Source organism: Bactrocera tryoni, chromosome 4 (assembly GCF_016617805.1).
Source record: "Bactrocera tryoni isolate S06 chromosome 4, CSIRO_BtryS06_freeze2, whole genome shotgun sequence".
In the NCBI taxonomy this organism is placed as follows: Eukaryota; Metazoa; Arthropoda; class Insecta; order Diptera; family Tephritidae; genus Bactrocera; species Bactrocera tryoni.
The window spans coordinates 17,630,709-17,651,598 of NC_052502.1; the positions used below are offsets into that span (position 1 = coordinate 17,630,709).

Below are 20,890 nucleotides of genomic sequence, written 5' to 3' on the forward strand. Positions count from 1 at the left end.
TTAATTTGTTTTTTAATTTTTTTTTTTTTTTTAATTTTTTTTAGTTTATGTTTTGCAGCATGTATTTTTGGCGCTTTTCACGTGCCGCATCCGCTTGTCCAGTCGCCTGTGCGCTTATCCTTTCCTCAATTCGTTTGCTCGTTTGTTTATTTGCTGGCTTGTTTGTTTGCTTTGGTTCTTTTCTTCAATTTTCGGCTTTGGTTTTGCAACTTTTTTCGCTTGCAATTTGTTGACTGTTTTTTCTTTGCTGCTTCGTTGCGAATGCAAGAAGAATTCGTGGTTGTCTCCATAGCTTTCAGGCTGTCATTTGGTCGTTTCATTTTTTCTGCTTTTGTTTCGTTTCTGTTTCTGTTGCTGCTTATTTGCTGTATTTGGTCATGTTCGTTTACCTTTTTTGTTGCTGTTTTGTTGTTGTTTTTGTTTTGTTGTTCTTTCACTTTATTGTCGCTGTTGTTGTTGTTTCTGTTTTTTTGCTGTTCTTTCACTTTATTGTCGCTGTTGTTGTTGTTGTTTTTTTGGATTTTCTGACTTGCCCAACCGACTGCCAGTTTGTCCGCTTTCATTCGCCTGTGTTTGTGTTTGTATTTGTATTTGTTCATTGTCTCCTTTGTAATATTAAACAAAGCGTGGAACGTGATTGCAATTAAAATTGAAAAGCGTTAAGCGAACTGGACTATTAAGTTGCATACACAATGCGCGCACACATGCAACATGCCGTTACATATGCACTTAGCTATGTGTGTGTGTACTTTGGAAACCCGTACCCGTACTCATACACATACAAATATTGACTCACAAAAACACAGGCAAAAACATAAATAAAATACACAAAAGTGTATGTGAGAATGTGTTAGTGTAAATACTTGAATTTCATTGTATTTCCCGAATGTCCAATATGTCGTTGAAAACAATAACTTTATATATACATATATACTTATATACGTAGATTTGGTATTGATGTTTTTGCTATTACTGTTATTGAAAGTCTATCGAAAAATTACCGCCTATGCGATTGTAAAACAATCTTTAAGAATTCTAAATTTTTATTTTGTTGTTTTAGTACAAGCTCGTGAATTATCCTTGAAATATTTGACTTCCTTCTGAGCCTACCTCCACCTTTTACAAATATATTCCAGAGAGAATTTTTCAATTATTTCAAAAATTATTTTTCATTTTAATTAAGTGTTCTTCAGGCCAAGGCCATTGATTACAGGTTCTCCTGTGATTTTTTATTCAAGCTTTTGGAGTTAGGTTGTCTCTAGAATCACCCAGGTATGAGCAGGTTCTTCAACTTTTTGAATTATTATCGTGTAAGATATACTATATAAAACAAATATTTGACTTGGCTGTTGCCAACATCTCGACATTGTCACGAAAAGGAAATTTGGTCTTTGGTTAGGAAATTCGATCACTAAAGTTAATAGCTTCCAGCATAATATGACACATCATGATACATCAGATTGCGTAACCGTCTCCATATAACTAAAACTAAAAATCATTTGAGGAAAAATGGAGAGGATGATATATGAGAGTGTTTTAGCAGCTGAAAAACGAAAAACTCCATTTTTACCATAAAATAAGTCATCTGTAGAATATCGCAAGTTTAGAGCAAACTCCTCTTAGAATGATCTCTATGGAATTACAGAACATAAAGAAAACATGGTAGTGAAAAACATGAACACTTAATCGAGAAACTGACGCTATACGATGACTACAATATATAATGAAGTATCAAGAGCTGATGAATCAATAGAGCTAAGAGAAACTAAACGAACTGTCTACCCGGAGCGGTCGTTTAAGTTTGCAGAATAGCCAGAAGTAACACGGAGCTAAATCAGGCGAAAACGGTGGTTGCGGCACGATATTGGTTGAAAATGTGGCGAAAACCCCACGCAGAATTAATGCAGTATGCGACGGTGCAATGTTGTGGTGCAAAACTGAAGAATGTTCAGCCCTCTTTTTACGAATAGCTTCCCGCAAACGACGCATAACGCTCAAATAGTAGTCCTTGTTGAAATTTTGGCCGATCGGAAGGAGTTCGGTGTGCACCAAACCTCGATAATCGTAGAAAACTGTGAACCTAACCTTGATTATTGACCTGCTTTGACATGTGCATATTTTTCTGTTTCGGCTCACTTTCACCACGATATTCGGCAGATTGATTGTCTGTGTCTGGGTCATCAGCATAGAGGAGGCAGCATGTTGCCTGACCATGGTCAAAGCTACTAAGCATCTAAATTTGTGCAATCGATTAGCTGGTAAATCCTGGGTCTGTAAGCCAAGGATTGTCAGATGGTTGGCTTGGGCATCAAAAGCATCGCAGACTTCGGTAGGGCTCCAACAATCGAAGCTGCAACGACTTAAATGCACCTGTCGGGTGCCAAGTGCCCATGCCCGACGGCAGCATTTGCAGTCATGCATCACGCACACCACTTCGCCTAGTAATCGGTCAGGTAGCCAAGCACATACTGCTTCAGAGGCAAGGTAATCTCATCCCAGCGTATGAAGAACTTAAGTGATGCAATACCATTGGCTTTTCTCCCAACCGACAGCATTACCCAAACGGTAAACTTCACCTAGGTTACCTTTAGCAGCAATGCTGAATGGACTGATTCTACTCTCGAGCTACTGCTTAGAGATTATCCCATAAAATGGTACACCGACGGCTCGAAAACGTCGGAGGCAATTGCATCAAATGTATAGTCGGGAATGAATTGGCTGATGAGTTTGCCCGCTCTGCAGCATCCACTAACATGGTAGGACCTAAACCTTTCATCGCGTGGGGTCCTCATACCATGAAGGAGCTACTCCGCAAGGAAGAAAGAGGAGACAGGGAGAGGTATTGGCAACAACTTCAAGGTATGCGCCAGGCCAGGTTGCTAATGGGTGATTACAAGCTCAACAAGTTTAAATATGAAATCAACCTCCTTCGGAGCAGACTCTACACTGGCTACTGTAAGCTCAATAAGCAATTACAGAACACGGAGCTTTTTTCGCAAAATGCCGGTACGTCACAGGTAGCAAGAGCACCTGTTAATTGACTGCGTAGCAATCTGTAGACGCGGGATAAAGGCCCTGGGATCCATGTGTGCAAATTGGGATCACATCGTCTCATTAGCGCCTAGCAGTATATTGGAACTTATCAATATGCTGAAGCTATGGGGATCGTTGTGACATAGCATAGGGCACAATAGACCTTAGGTGGCTTTGCAATCCTCATCTATTAACCTTCCGTCTCTAATGGGTAATTTCCGATGTACCCAAAAGTTTGCTTCTCTCTCTTCATACACTCCCGAGTCTAATTTGAAATGTAAATGAACTCTAATTAAATATTTTTAATTGTCCGCATAACTAAAGCTGCCTTACTTGCTCAGCCCACAATACCTAATTAACGTCTTTTTTTTTGAGAGCAAAATTTATATAATGAAAATTATAATTTATAGTATTATCTGCATATGCTTCTTTTATCAGCTTGTCAAGTGCCTTTCTTCCTAATTTGCAATTTTTATTCGACACCAAAAATATATATTTATCCTAATGACACGCATTCGGGTAATTAATATGTGCAAAGTTCCAAAAATTTTAATGAGAGTACTCATATTTCAGCTATTATTTCCACGCACACCAAACTATTTTCCAAATATAAGTTAGACCCTAAAAAGCCGCCGCACACAAGCCTTTGCTTTGACGCAACTTCGCAGACAATAAATAAGCTCGAATTTCTGCATCATTAACACCGATGAAGGCCAACACACGCGCAAAAAGTGAATTATGTCCAAAGATACAACCATACAAGCGCCAAGCTGGGAGCATATGCATGAGCGAGCGAGCGACCGAATTCCAAAAGGACGCAACTGCCGCGATTAGTGTCGCATATATGCGGTAGATAGTGTAAGCTGATGTGCGTCCAAAGTTTTGCGACTTTTATCTACTCTCGCCGACTTTTCAGGGCTGTTAGCCGAAATATGTCATTATCACGAGCGAGTGAACAACAGTTACATACAAGTATGCCACAAGAAGAAACTGTGTGAATAAATAGAAAAGGGAACGACAATAGAAACATTCTAATGAATTGCTAATACTCATATGTCAGGCGTTGGACCCTCATTTGAAACTTAACTCACAGCCACACACATGCACATGCGCACATATTTAAATATGTATACATATGTATATATAATAGATCTCCTTACATATGTGCTCCAAAAGTTTGCTGAAGACTTCAAATGCAAAGCGACCGCGAAAAGTCAGCGAAGCGTCGCATGCAGGGAGTCTGCACCCCTTGTGCCCTCGGTGTGTGGCAGAAAGCTGCCGTTTTTGCGGTAGCTGCAGGAAATTTGCTACTAAATCAAATAGTTAATAAATCACAGGCGCTCAGCAGAAGAAAAAAAAACGATGTTTAAGGCGTATTGGCGAGATTGAATAAGTAGTGAGCGCAGTAAAGTATACGAAAAGTTAGAAGTTGCAAGTTTCTTCCAATGAGTTGCAGACGTACGCAATATCAGCTTGACAATTGTGGCAGCAATAAAGTAGGAAGAAGTTGAAAGTTGGAGGCGTATCTTTATTGTACTCAGTCTGATTTAAACATACTTGTGGCTGCGCATATGTGTGATAAACAACAAAAATGTTGAGGAATTTGCTGTTCAATTTACTTTATTGTTCGTTTTAATGAGGTTATAAAGGTCGTTAAGCTCTGTGGATATTCATTTATGTTTGCATCGAGAGGAAGCTTATGTGCTAGTGCAAGATTAAAACCTTCTCACGAGGCTTCTAGTTTGTTTAAAAAAGAACTCTATAATACTTTCATATAGACACTAAGATTATTTGTTGTTGTAATTATTGCTATTGTAGTCGTAAAAATATTTTAAAAGAATTTTAAGATCTCCTGCTGAGTTGAAGTTCTCATGGCGTGATTAAAATACTCTTTTTTCCGGCTACCGTTTTTTCCTGACCGGACTCATGTTGGAATGCCTAAGAAATGACGAAGGTTCTTCCGAATTGCTTAGATTTGACATACTTGGATATTGGTTACACTACCGTTATTTTGTAGTCGTAAATTGAATATCGGCTATAATCGCGTAAGCGGTGTCAACGCCAATTAAGAAGAAGAAATTGAATATATAGTAGATCTGGTATATTTAATTCTGGAGATTCGACTACAAAAAGCCACCTGAACTGAAGATCTCTGACCGGAGTTCATCCTTATATATATAACCGTCAGCTGACACCCTTCTTATTCACACACTTATACACCCTTCTCTTATTTGTGTTTCCTATTTCGAGAAATCTGGTGGGGCTTGGAGGTCTACTATTTTGTTTCTGTAACAGATTTCACCAAACTATACTTTACTTACAGGGTTGCCATGTCTATGATGTTACTTTGTTGAATAAACTATTAAGAAATATAAACTCCCTAAAATGTGATCAAAGGTTTGGAACGGAGAACACTCAAAAATAACACCACTGGAGCCATGAACATATTTTTAAATGAGATTTGGCTAGAATATCAGTTTACTGCGAAATGTGGTGAAATATACTTGTAGTAAGTGTGTTGAGTTTGTAAAAACATGGGTTTAAGAAGGAAGAAAGTTCCAAAAAGTTGAACGAGAATCTATCGAGAGCCAATTAATAATATTAAGACAGGCTATAAAAAGTTTGTTTTCTTGGTTTTGATGGACCAGTTTATGTGGTAGCTGTAGGCTATAGTAGACCGTTCTATGTTCGGAGATGTGATGCCTCAGATAATAATTTACGACAAATTTTGTAACTTGTGCAAAATTTCAGGCTTATATCTCAAAAATTGAGAGACTTGCTCGCATATCGTCCTAAATATATCGAATCATCGGTGATGCGGATCATGTATATATATAATTTTTAAGATATTCGATGTGAACAACTTTTTTTCCTTTTGGGTGTTGCAGACTTAGTGATAAACTTCATACGTAGGATCGGTATTCGAGAACAAAAATAAAATTTAAGCATCGAAAATTGCTTTATTGTTTTTTAAAATTTCTCGATTGAGAAGTATATGCTTTTGAACCAATTGTCCAAGCAGTTTTGCCTCTCTGATTGGGATATCTCTAAAACATGCCTATGAACTCATCAACCGACTCTTCAAGTGTCGGAATGCGTTGACCTCTTAGTTTATTTTTTATGAACCGGACAAAAAGTAGTCACACGGTACCAAGTCAGGACTATACGGAGGATGGCTCATTAAATCGATGCTTTGAGTGCTCAAAAATGCAGTTGTTTCAGTCGATGTGTGAGAGCTAGTGGTGAAGAGTCTTCGGCGGTTGGTTTTCTTCAGTTCTTGTAAGAAAACTGGCAAACAAATGGTTGTGTACCACTCAGAATTTACAGTTTTGCGTTGAACTAGTGGCATGGTTGAGATATGCCGTGTTGTTCCGAAAAAATTGGCAATTATTTGCTTGTAAGTGTTTCGTGCGCAAACAACTTTTGTTGGATTCGGCTCAACTTGAAACAGTCATACAGTCGACTGCAGTTTATTTTCGGATTCATACGCATAAACCCACGGTACGTCACCTATCATGATTTCAGAGAGGTGTTTCGAAGCACCGCTATCGTATTTATTTAACACTTCTCCCGACCAATGACAAGATTGTGTTTTTTTAGCGATCGATAAATTGTGTGGAGTCCAACGTGAACAACTTTTTTTATACAGCCAAATGTTTTTGCAATCTTGAATCTCACGATAGGTCACATGACGATCTTGCAATATCAGTTTGCGTAAAACATCTATGGTTTCCGGAACAAGAACTAATTTTGGACGATCTCTCCAAAATTCGTCTTGGACTGATATACAACCTCGATCGATTTCTCCATCCCATCGATAAATGCTGGTCCTTGATCGTCGTCAAAAATGGAATTTAGTTCATCTATGCACTCCTGATAAGTTAATCCACACCGAAAGTTCTAAATAATATTCGCGCGAAAATGTTCGAGGTGTAATTCCATTTTTTTTGGTCGAGAAGAAAATTTTAAGTTACTGTAAAAACAAAAATAGCACTCCTTTGTCCAAACGTGCTGAGTATTCCTCCCGTCAAAACTGTCAAACTTTTCGATAAAATAGTGAATTTCCAGATTACAAACCTAGGGTTGTCAAATCTCGTAATATAAAAGGTAACCTATGTATAAGGTATACTATATCAGGGTATAAAAATAGCTTTCTTGTATAAAAGCATGCATACTAACATTTGAACTTTAATCAAATTCTGTATCTTAAGTAATATTTATTTCTGTATGCAAAAGCCCATTTATGCACATATCCCGCCCTTAAGCAGTTCCGACTGTCTTTTGCCTATGAAATATTAATAAAACTTTTCTGCGGCCGAAAGTTTGGCGGCCAACAAATAAACGCTAACTTGCGCCACGCGACCAACTCACCACAATACTTCGTGCGAGCGATTGGTGGGTGGGTATGAGGGTGAGTGGAAGTTATGGATATAAATGAAGAATAACGGTTGATAAATGTGCAGTTTCGTAGTGTGGTAACGCAATGCCAAAGAAAGGGCGACCAGCAACAGCCGACTGCGTTAGATGAAGTTATTATTGAGAATTAGTAAAAGTTTTTGCGCAACACATACGCTTCGGAACGCTCATATGGGTGCATTGTCTGTAAGAACACATGGATATGTGAGAGGGTGTGCGTGTGGGTGTGACCTAACGAGACCAACTAGTCTTTATAAAAGCCATTACAACTAAACAAAGATACGCAAATAATTGTCTGAAACTTCGGCAACTTTGGCGATTTGTTAAAGAACTTAGTTTGAGTAAAGTAAAAAAGAAGCAGCTTACAAAGAAAGGCTTCAACGAGCTTAGTGGGATTTACAATTTAAACTAAGAGATTGAAATTTATGATAGACATTTGCACAATGGAAGGAGTGGAATACCCCATTAATGCTTGATATGTTGGCGCTTTCGGTACTGAGTCGGTGCCAAAGTCCTCGAAACCACAAACCACTTTTACCGGGTAAATTTATATCAAATCGCCCCTCTTGCAAGCGTAAATTAGTTTCCAATTACCTCGATGATAAAGTAACCGCTTTTACGACATTACGTTTCATGTAAATAATTTCCCGTCCCCAGGAAAACTGAGTTTATATACTAGGAGATATAAAATCCGGAGTTGGGAAGTTCTCGGCTTCAATCTTTCCACAGGATAATACTACACTGCGACTGCTATTGGCATCTTCGGTGCGTTAAAGACGTGGGTATAGTCGGTGGTAGATTGCTGGGAAGGTTGCCATTAAACTCAGGGAAGCTGGGAACATGAAGAATACCCAAACATGGATATTCCGGGGTCTATGCCATCGCAATGACCTTTTTAGATCGAAGCTCAGGTAAGCATTTTCGATAAATAATTGTCTCTGGTGCTCACAATCAACTCTAGTTTAAGAATACCAGATCATTGCAGTGTCTCTTAACTAGAGGAGAGTCAAAGCAAAGCCTCTTTCAGAGAGGATGATAACAGACCAGCAATTCAGGTCTTTAGATCGGTGACTTTTCGATGAAATCTAGTCATGGCCTATCTAATCATCTAATATCAGCAAGATACTATATTAACAGCTAGTTAGGATCCCTGAAAAATAGTCTGACCGTCGCAGTGACTTTTTTGGATCGAAGCTCATGTGAACCTTTTCGATAAATTCTTGTGTCCCGATGTCTTCTTATGTTCTAGCATTGGATGTATGAACCTCGTCTGAGCTCGAAACTTAATCCATTGAACTATATGCGCTTAGAAAGGTGCGTCATTCCGCAATTAGTACAAGTTTTGACTGCACTTATCCAATGGGCACACATCTGGTATGGCCTAAAATCTTGTCGGATACTAATTATTAAAGTCTTTTGTGTTGGAATCTTGCATGGATGCTTTCGCTTAGAATATCCGGTTTCTCTAATTTTTGATACGATCAAAGCGCTTTGTCAATGTGAGAGAGTTTTTTTGATCCGTGCTTAGCAGGAATCCTTCGATGATGTGATCCCTGTCCTCGCAGATGGAACCTAGGACCTTGAGCCTACTTCTGTAAATTGCTGGGCAATCCAGAATCAGGTGTTCTGGGGTTTCTGAACCGGCAGTTTGCGCAAGTTATTATGCTCATGTTGGATAAGTGCTTCCTGAGCCTGCAGTACCCTGTATAGAGTGCGACAACAAACGGGAGAAGCAGCTTGGTATAGCGCATTCCTGCTGTTCTCTCCCCACTATCTCCTCCATGCGGAGCAGTTCCTTATAAGTGTGGGCCCCTAATGCAAGGCATGGTTCTGGCCCTATCATCTAGGACGCTGCCGCAGAGTGGGCTAATTCGTCGGCCAGCTTATTGCCGGCTATTCTTTATGCCCCGACACCCAGATTAAGTGTACCCGGCTGCACACTGATAGGGGGTTCAGCCTTTCTATACACTTTTCCACTAAATGCGGTTTAATCTCATACGCTGAGATCCCCCTTAATGAAATGCCTGCTCCAATGCCTTCCGGTGTTTTCGAGCTGTCAGTGTATCACTGGATAGTGCTGCCCCTCAGCAGTATGTCGAGCGTGAGAGAGTTTTCCCCTAGGGCTTTCATTTGTTGATACGACATTAACTTCCCTTTGCCAAAACCCTCCGCTGCCATTAGCATTAGCGTAACCTGACCTTACCGAGTATAAATTTGTCCTATTCTTCTTCTTCTTCTTTATTCTCGTCGTATATATCGCACAGCTCATCGTTTCCTCGACTGTTGCTAATGCGCAACGGACCATAAATCTTCCTCAAAACCTTTCTCTCGAAAATTCGTAACGTCGACTCATCAGTTGCTGTCATCGTCCAAGCCGCTGCACCATATAGCAGGACGGCAATGATGAGTGACTTGTAAAATTTGATGTTTGTTCGTCGAGAGAGCATTTTACTTCTCAGTCGACTCATCCTACTCAGTCCGAAGTAACACCTGTTTACAAGAGCTATTCTGCGTTGGATTTCGTAGTTGAAGTTGTTGTTGGTGTTAATGCTGGTTCCAAAATAGAAATCTGACTATATGGTCTTAAATGTAGCACTTTCCACGTTTGATATTTTGTTCGGAACTTTTTGAGTAATTTCAACTTTTCTACTTAAGCACAAATATACTTTCTCTCATTCCGTAAAAAATTATTTCATTACACAAACATTTACACTAACAATAGCAGCTTCGATTTTGTTGCTTTCTGTGACACTTTGTGGCCATTTACCTTTTGCAGTAAGCTTTCGTTGTTGTTGTTGACTGTTGTTTGTTTTTCAGGCCTTTTTAATACCCAGAGTAATGTTTGTTATTGTTATAATGTTGTTATTGTTGTTAATTTTAGTTCCACCTTTTATTGTTGCTGCAATTTTAATTAATGGCCTAAAGCTACTTATTTTGGCCGCTTGCCTAGCGAAGCGCCTCACAATATACGAAAAAGAATGCGTGTGTGTGTGTTTGTTGTCTACTTTGCCTATACTTTCTTTATTGTCTCCGCTTATGTGAAGCTTTGAAGAAGATCTGCGCTATTAATAACAACACTATAATCATTCATATTGTTGTTATTGTTATTTTAAGCTTTCAGTTTTGTCTTTATGAATTTCTATTCACACACACACACAAACAGTTATCTCGCATTATGTTCACCGTTATGTTGGTAAGTTTGGTTCGCTTTTCTGTGGAAAACTAATTTTAAAAGCCAAAATGCCTTTAGAAGCAGTTAAGTGTACACATACATAAATACACACATACACCCATATCTGTCCCAACAAAATCCACCCACCCGCGCTCTACCTTGTGGCAGATGCAAAACACAATTCATTGCCACAACCAGCCTCCCTTTGGCTGCTTGCCTTCACGACTTAGCATGTCTTTGTTTAATGATGCTGTTGTTGCTTTTATTGTTATTTGGCCTTTTCCCATTGTTTTATCATTCCTCCATTGTTCTTCATCGTCGTTGTTATTGCCATTGTTAGGCTTTGTAGTAGTTTGCTTCGTGTGTAAATAAACACAAATTGGCAAAAATGCGCGCTGCCTCACGTCGGGCTACCTGCTCCTCCTGCTCGGCGCAATTATGACTTTTACAAATTAAACATTTTAATGAGCACCTGCAAATATAGTAAATATGTATGTATTGCGTGTTTGTCTGCGGAAAAGTGCGAAAACCTTTGTTTAAACGCTTTGGCTTTGGCTTTCGTCTCGCGGCATTGGAAGCGGTGTGAGGTATTCAAGGAAATTATAACCAAATGTTGTCAGGAAGTACAAGCGTTCGCTCTAAGAAGAAGAGGAATTGTATAAAGTTAAGTTGCAATTGAATGAAATTGGGTATAAATTTTAAAGCATGTAAGTATTGTGAAACCTGGGTGCTCATTTACCCTAAAGGAAGATGTGTTTAGTTCAGATTTGAAATTCAACGCAGAATCGTTTTTGCCCATAGGTGCTACTTCGGACTGAGTATGCAATTGAAAAGTAAAGTTCTCACTCACATCCTGCTATATGGTGCGAAGGTATGTACAATGACCTTATCTGATGAGTCGGCCTTAAGATTGTTCAAAAGAAAAGTTGTGTGGAAGACTTATGGTTCTTTGCGCATTGGCCGCTGGAAGCAGAGGAAGAGGAAGACCTCCATGCCGTTGGAAAGACTAGGTGGTGAAGGACTTTGCTGCACTTGGTATCTCGAATTGGCGCCAAATAGCGAAAAGAAGAAACGACTAGAGGGCTGTTGTTAACTCGACTACAACCGCATAAGCGGTGTCTATGCCAGTAAAGCAGAAGAAGAAGATGAATTTAGTTGTAATTGACATAATGAATTCTGGTCCAAACGATTCATTAAGCGGTTTTAGGAGACATTTGAACCCCTAGTGGTTAAAATTTTGTAATTGGCTTTCGAGCATTAGTTTAAAAATTCCAAACCATGGTGTGTGGTATGGCTGTATTGAGTTTGATGGACAATGACTAGCACACAAGATAACGCGAATTTTCGTTTCTTGAAAAAAATGGAACCATGTCTGGCGAATATGGAGATCGGGCCAGTGTTACAGTATTAGTTTTGGCCGAGCAAGCAAATAAGTGTGCGCCTTTCTTGTAAAGAAATTGCGAAATGACTTTGATCTCTCATATCAAAACACAACTATGTTCTATTTCACAATTTAGATGATTTAGTGAAAATCCGAACTCTCCAACTAATCATATTTTTTAATTTCTATCGACTGAAGGCTCGAGATTTGCTAAGGCGTTGTTCTAACGTCTCATAATTCTCCGCACATGCTCCTCACTCTGCCGATGTCACTTTACCCTGCTTCTGAAGGTGAGATCTCAGGAGTAAGTGGCTTTTGAGAAATTTTTGCCTTGCTTTTTAAGAGTAAAAATAGTCTCTCAATTTTACATACTGCACTGTAGTAGTATGTAAGGTTCTACGACCACCATATTTTCTGAATTTTGTTAAAACTTAAACATTTGTAACCGTAAAATCAGCTGACTAATAATGATATTTTGTTCAGAGCAGTAAACTTTGTTTCTTCTTCTTCTTAATTGGCGTAGACACCGCTTACGCGATTATTGCCGAGTTAACAACAGCGCGCCAGTCGTTTCTTCTTTTCGCTACTTGGCGCCAATTGGATATTCCAAGCGAAGCCAGGTCCTTCTCCACTTGGTCCTTCCAACGGAGTGGAGGTCTTCCTCTTCCTCTGCTTCCCCTGGCGGGTACAGCGTCGAATACTTTCAGAGCTGGAGTATTTTCGTCCATTCGGACAACATGACCTAGCCAGCGTAGCCGCTGTCTTTTAATTCGCTGAACTATGTCAATGTCGTCCCATATCTCGTACAGCTCAACTTTGTTTAGAGAAAGAAAATTAAGCTTTTAGTAATTTATTTGTTTTTAAATTTACATACATATATAAGTGGTTTGAGGTAACCGACGAAACGGTTATTCGAAAGACAGATGTATGATGTTCTGTACTTTATTATGCACAATCCTCAAAAATATGATATATTGTCGAATACTATGTGCTTTGGGTTGAGTGTGCGTCTATATTTAAAGAGATAAAATAAAGGTTTCTGATATTGATAAAATTTGAAATGTTCCACCCTTTGAAAGTGATGTATTTTATTCTTAAGGAGAACTTGTTTCTTTCTCGTGGCATTATAACGTCTCAGATATTGTTGACTTCGACTGTAATTTAAGAATTCCACTCTTTGACTGAAAAAGTAAATAAGCTTGCAGCGAGAATTTGGGCCCAACATTGATTGTAGACCAACTCTGTAGAGGTTAGTGCGGACGAAACAGAAGCAAGCTCCGCCCGTTTTCAGTTGAAAATCCATATCTCGAGACTAGCCCGAACGTATTTAACCAAGTTCGGAATATGATATTCCACTGACATTCCTATACCATAGTGTGAAGATGAGTGAAATCGGACTAAAACCCTGCCTGCTTTCCATGTAACATAATTTTAAATTCCATTGGATTTTTTCACTTCCCTGTGTACTCGAGAAGCAATTAATTTAGTGGGATACAAGTTTGTACGAATAATGCCTTTAGGGTATACCTTATGACCAAAAATTGTCCAAATCCAACAAAAACTGTACAAGTCCCTGGGTACTGAATATGTGGATCCCAGTACCTATAGTTGACTTTTAACCGAAAATATCGGTCAACGTGTAAGATATATAATTGATGAAGAAATTGGAGAGAGTGCTCTCCTGATAATATTATTTCTGTGTACCAAAAATAGTCTAAATCGGGTCGATACTGCCCTTAGCCTCCATTTACCTAATATAAAGATTTTCGAACTACCGCTCCTATCGGACAATATGTGAATATGGAGCTATCTCAATAAAATTGAGAGGGCGTTTCGTTCTTTCAACAGTGGCTCTTTGTGTTTGTAATGAATAAAATCGGCTGAAACCCCGCACTAGATCCCATGTAACTAACGGGCCTTTTGAGACTGAAGGTGTTTCCCTGGCTTTAATCCTTGCCAGTTGTAAGAGTATGGAATGTTCGTTTATAATCTTAACTCTTCCTTACTTGTTTCCATCTTCAAAACTGAAAACCAATATGAAAGGAGTATTTTAATGATAATATCATAGCCATTTAAGTCATAAGCGATTTGTTGAAGAACATTCTTATAAATGATATAAAAAATGATTACATTTTATATTGAATTTAATTTGTATGTATATACGAGTAAATAGGTGAAAAAAAATTAACGGTAACATATTATTATTATTTTTGTTTTATGTAACGCCGAAAAAAGCTATTATTTCTTTGTCTAGATTAGGAAACCATCTTAAATTACATATATTCTTGTTGATCGTTAAACTGCATCAAAGGAAAAATATTAAAAATTCGAAGATATTATGTGCTGTTCACAGTTGTTATTTCTTAAAAAATGGCACACATATATGATATTTATACATCCTTGAAGACAGAGAGAGCCTCTAGCTTAGCTATCAGCACAACATTTCACCACAAATAAACCATATGTGTATTGAAAGAGATGCTTTTCTGATTGTTTATTTCATCACATATTTTTCATTTAATCTGTTTATTAATTATGTGTAAAGTCATGCGAAAGTGTAAAGTATGCCTCACACTTTTGTGGGATCTACTGAAAACATTTGTAATCAAATGGCTCGTAAGCTTCATTAAAATAGTTTTCACTATCATTTACTTCCCTCGAACTTGTGCGTGTAATTTGAATAATAGCGAATTGTAATATGGAACACATACATGAATATATAGATATAAACACTAATTAATCGGTAAATCGTAGCAAATGAACCGCATGAAAGGCAAGATGCGCACAAAACGAAAAAAAGTTGCGTATACGCCACGGCATATTTGGTAGCAGAGCAGCTTCTCACTTTCAATGCTCAAACTGTAACGGGAATATTTTAAGATTACAACGCAACATGCATGCGCATATATAAATGTAAATTTACACATACGCATATATGCATATACATTTGTATATATGTATGTATGCCAATGACTGAAAGTAAATACGCGCCTTCTTAATTTTAACTGAGCAGCAATTAATTTTCAATAAAAATCAAGCAAATAAAATGGAATATTATTGACTGAAGCACAAGCAGTTAACTCACACACAAACATAAGTAAGCAAGCATGCGTGTTTACTCAACAAGCAACAAATGAAAAGCGCAATCAATGCTCTCATATTAGTGTATGTGGAAGCGATGGCAAGCGAAGAGCAAATGGACACACGCATACACTTAAAATAAATATGACAGCAACAGTTGCGGCAAATGTCGACTGCCAACCATTTACGCCGCGCAACTTATGATGATATTGTATTTTAACTGTTTTTTTTTCATACTTTATTTGTGCCACAAAATGTGGCAGGCATTGCGATGCAAGCGGAGGCGATGAGCAGAGCGCAAGAGTGGGCGTGTGCAGAGTGGGCGCGTTGAGCGTGTTGGCGACGCGGCAAAATGAAATGATAGCGCTGACTATCATTAACATAACGGTAACAAGTGGAAAACGTGAAGTAACGAAGGAGAAATAAAAGATTGTGCAAAACTATAGCCGGCAATCACGCACAAAAGCGGCGAAAATGTAATGAAACGCAGCATAAGTATTTGCTTAAGCGTGTGCATGAGCCTTATGCATAACGGTAAAGAAAGCGCAACAAATGCAAATGAGTGCATAAGAAAATAACTGCGACTGCATTTGCAAGTGTATGTGTGTGTGCAAGCAGCGCGTGGCACGTAAAGCAAAGAAATAACAGCAGCGCATTTTCATAATTAAAATTGCGCATACGCACCGGTGCACATATAAAAGAAACTTTAGCATGTTTGCGGGGCAAGTGCAAATTGGCGATAGCAAGTACTTTTGCCTTTTGTGCTTTTTGCGCTTTAATTAATTTCTTACACATGTACACACACATTGACACACATACAGATATATATATACTTGTATATACATATATATGTATATAATATAAGCTTTGAAGTGAAAAAGTCTGAAACAAGTCAGCAGCAACTTCACTTGCAACAACCGCGCAATTCACAATCAGCAAATACGTATTTACCGTTATACACAGCTACTTGCTCAGTGTGAGTGAATGCAAATTGCAAGCACTTGCTTAACACACATTCGCATTCAAGCAGCGCTTTCATTTGCTCTTTTCAAGCCAATTGCCGACATGTTGTTGTAAAGTAATGATTGCACTTCGCTTGTCTGGCGTATAACGTTTGTAAGGCCACATAACGGTAGACACACATATACTAGTATTTTTGTAGTTGTTAGCCCTTATTTTATTGCACTCCTGTTGGCTGTACTTAGACGTAGTTGGCGCCTTTAAATGTAGTAAATTATTTGCCAAGCATTTATACGCCTTTTTTAACTGCTTTTTGTTGTATTTTAAGCAGGTATATGTATGTGTGTGGGAAAGCGGAAACTTTATTTGAAGAATGCCTGGCTCATAGCGGAAGTTACGCCGTCAATTTGTTTTACATGATTATTGTTATGGCATGCAAGTGTAGTACAGTGTTTTGCAAGCTCAAAGTTTTTGGCTTAAATAGTACTAATGCAAAGCGAACAACTGATATTTGTGCAGTGTTCTTGGGAAAGAAAGTCTCTTTTTTAAAATGAGTGTAGTTAATCTGTTTTTATAATTGATCCTGCTACAGTATATAGTTTACATATTAGGAAAAGTAATCCTCAAAGTATGCCTAAATATAGATAAAACAGAAAATTCAAAGTAAGTAGGCCCAAAAGTATGAAACAAGTTAAAATAAGTTTGAGGTTTGCCTACATTTAGGAGTATTTTTTTAATGTAATTTCTTAGTTAGCGAATTCTCACACAGTTTAGCGAGATCATAATGTATTTTTTCGTAAATCTTTAAAGTCTTAACTAGTAGCCTGTTACTTATTTGATTTAAGGAATCTCTGTTAATGCTTATTATATAAGAACTGCATAACTACCTCAGCTGACAAAGAAAAACTAGCACTAGTTTAAAGTAATTTTTCGAGGTTAGAGGAGGTTTCTTGCTAATTTTGAGGTGCTAAAACAGAAAATGATGGTAAATTTTTTTTTTGTATGGGTCAAACTATCATCATTCCTGAAATGACAAAAATACCTGTAGGTGATGGAAAATTTTTGAACTGAAATTCGCGATCCAAATGCTCCATAGACCTCTTAGCATATCAGTCGCACATTTTCGCTTCAGATTTGTTTATTGTTCGTATTATACGAGTGATTGATTTGATGAGTTAACTGAGACTGAATGACAGAGAGTTGTGGTTTTCAAGGAGAAAAAAGCGCACATAATTTAATATTATGATCAGGAATTTAGTTTTATTGTAAATATAAGAGTTTATTGTAGTCTAAAAATGATTTCGAAAAAGTTACCGGCACAGCTGGGCGAAATGAATTTCAGCTGGAAGACCTAATTGTGGCCCTATTATACAGTAAATGGCGCCGTACGTCAGCAATAGCGCGCCGAAATTTATCCTACTAGCCAGCGGTGTTAATTTACATGATCTTGGAGACCGCGTCATAACCTCACGACGCAAGATTATGCGCTCTCCAAAAGTTTCCTCAATACATTTATACATAGTTTCGTTGGCTGTATGTCATGTAGCGGCGTCTGGTTGGAACCACATCAACATTCTCCAATTCAGGCATGAAAAAGTCATTAATCACGTCTCTATAGCATTCCCCATTGACAATAATACATGGACGGTAGTATTTTAGAAGAAATGTGACTATTTGAGGTTGTAGTGATTGTTGTTGTTGTTGCATATGCAGAATTCTGTCACATTGACACTGCTTGGTTGGATAAAAGTCCGGTTTCGGTTACCTAGAACCCACCGTCATTGGAGCGTTTAATGATGTCTCAGCAATGCCTTCAGGGTTATCGTCACTGTTAACGCGACAAAATGGTTTATTAACGTACCCATTCAACTAAAAGTGAGTTTCATTACTGAACAAAGTTTTTCGGCGAAAATTGCGATCGGCAAACATTTCCATTTGAGAGATTTTACTGAACATGCGACGCTCTTGATGGTCTTTTGGCTGAAATTATTGTATGAGTTCGATTTTGTAAATCCGAAAACCAAGATCCTTCCGCCAAATTTTCCATAAAGTAATACGCACAGCTCCAGATTGATGGACTCAATCGGGACTTCTTCGATACTCTGCTTCACAGCAGCAACAGTGTCTTTGTTGTGTACTGTGCTGTGTACCTGTGTACTCTGAGGATGCGCATTATCTATTGGAATAAATATGATATGAAACCGATTCTTGGTTGTACGAAGTACTGGCTCTGTTCGACAATTATGTCGACCAAATATTGAACAAAGCGCATGATGTAAAAAACGAACCAAGACATTGTTTTAGTAATAAAATATAATATATACAAATATAATAAACGATATAATAGAAACCACTCATACTGAAACAAAATTTGAGCTTTAGACATAAAACGGTTATATATTGGTTATATATTGGGTATAAAATGGTTATATATTGGTTATATCTGACAGCGGAAGCTGAAAATTGTGTGCTACGTATATGTAATAGGATGTAGTGAATCTTAAACAATAAAAAACTCAATTTCGTATTTTTTGATGATCCATTGCTTTGCATTTTATGTGACGATATACTTCTCAAGAAGCACAGAAAGTTTTTTAATTTTTTAATATAGATTAAATATGTCGTAAAGATATCTTATTGCCCAGACGGATAACAGTTGACTCGTTAACAACTGTATTGGTTGAAAAAAATATGAATATTAATGCTTTTTGTGCTAGGATACTCCACTACAATTTCATAATATCGTTTTCAAGTTCATACGCTCGGTGGTTGAGTGAGGTAGAGTAAATAAAATATGTTACTGAAATTTTAGCCTTTTCTTATTTTTGCAAGCTATATTGTTGAGAACACACCACTGTATTGTAATCGTTTGAACAATAGAATTCTTTACATACTATGCTCTGCGCCTAAATGTATGCTCTACAATGTGAATATACAACTTCAAAAAACATGTGCTGGCATATCTTAAAGTGCACGTGTGAGTGTAAATAATTTGTCATTATCCTTATTGTTGTTGTTGTTAGTACTACAACCATATACCAACAGCATACATGTCTGTGCGCTTAGTTAGTTGCCACCGAAGCAACAATTATGCCGCAATCAAAACATTTAAAGCCAAGTTCTGCGCGCGAAGTAAGCTCGGCTGGAGCACGTGGGCCAAACAATTGAAGAACGGCAGTTGAATTGGCTGGCTGACGGTGCTGAAGTGTTACCGAAACTGGGTAATTGCGGGTTCGCATGCAATTTTGTGGCCACTTAGCCAGCGCCAGCCAGCAATGCTTGCAGTAAGGTCGCGGCAACGGGAGTGCACATGTGAGTGGGTGTGTGTGAATTGCAATATAAAATATATATGTATATAACGGCAGGACTTATGTCATATGGGTATTAGTTGTTGTAGCGCTAGTGAGATAACGAGCAAGCGATTCCTATTTCCTCTCACCTCTCAGCCACCTTCAAGCGACTATTTCGGTTTTGCATTTCGCGCATTTGAAAAACGGTCGGACTACATTCTAATGCAATCTGCATGGCAAGCAGTCGCACAGCAATTTGTTATATTTATTTTCGTATGCCAAGAACGTCATTTACATACACACACACACACACACATACACATGAATTTATTCATGCATTCGCAGTTGATTGCCGCGCAAATTAGCCTCTTATAACTCCAAGCGCACAACAACACAAATATCCCTGCATTTTGTTGTTGTTGTTGTCTATACAAATCACCTACACATATCAAGGCTTATTGTTATGTTTATGTGCCGCATTTCAAGTGGCTGTTTAAGTTCTAAAACGCTTGCATGCCTCACGCTGTCAAGTGTTGTGCCCGGCCCTGCCACATGCCGCAAGGCGAGTCGTGTCAGCGCGGCAAGTCCTCGTTGTCCTTACTTGTGCTTTGCTGATCGACGTTAGCGACCACATTTGCTTGCTACACACATACATAAACACATATTCATATATGAAGTTAGTTGGCTTTATGTTGCATGCAGTTTTCGTTTCTCTTTTCATTTGTCGCTTTTGTTGCTCCAATTTATTTGTTGATTGCATTGCAAATTGCTGTTGAATTGTGTTGCAATGCCTCCTTCCGCTGTTGAAATTGCTGGCGACTTTTATCGCTGTCGGCGGTAATATTTCTTTTAGCAGATGTTTTGTTGTTAGATTTTGAGTTAGGGAGGAAAATTAGCTAGTGCTGTAATGGAGGGCGCCAATAAATCATTTATTCAGTACAGATAAAGATTTGCTCTATTGAAATAGTACCGTTTGCTTTCTAAATAGTTTTTTTTTTTTTTAATGAAAACTATCTGGGTTAAGCCAATTTCCATTCTTTTTAAACTCGCTGCACAGGCCATAATGTATTTGTGATCTAAATTTTTACTTACACTCTTACAAGGTATTGTTTATGTTAGAGCGGGACTAGCATAGCCTGAAAAATTTGAAAAAGTAAACATGACCACATTCACTAACTATTATGTTGTCATCGTCCATGCCTCTGCACCATATAGCAGGACGGGGATGATGAGTGATTTATAGAGTTTTCTTCGAGTTTGTACGTCGAGAGAGGACTTTACTTCTCAATTGCCTACTTAATCCGAAGTAGCACCTGTTGGCAAGAGATATCCTGCGTTGGTTTTCCAGGCTGACATTGTTGGTGGTGTTTACACTGGTTCCAAGATAGACGAAATTATCTACGACTTCGATGTTATGACTATCAACAGTGCCATGAAAGCCTAACCGCTATTGCGACGACTGTTTGTTTGATGTTAGGAGATATTTCGTCTTGCCTTCGTTTATCACTAAACCCACTTGCTTCGCTTCCTTATCCATTCTGGAGAAAGCAGAACTAA

At 38.3% G+C, this 20,890-nt stretch overlaps 1 protein-coding gene across 2 annotated transcripts in view; it reads left to right on the forward strand.

The window, feature by feature from the left end:
- Positions 1 to 20,890, forward strand: part of LOC120774251 (protein obstructor-E-like) — a 231,586-nt gene that overhangs the window by 89,700 nt on the left and 120,996 nt on the right. The gene's annotated exons all lie outside the window — the stretch shown is intronic.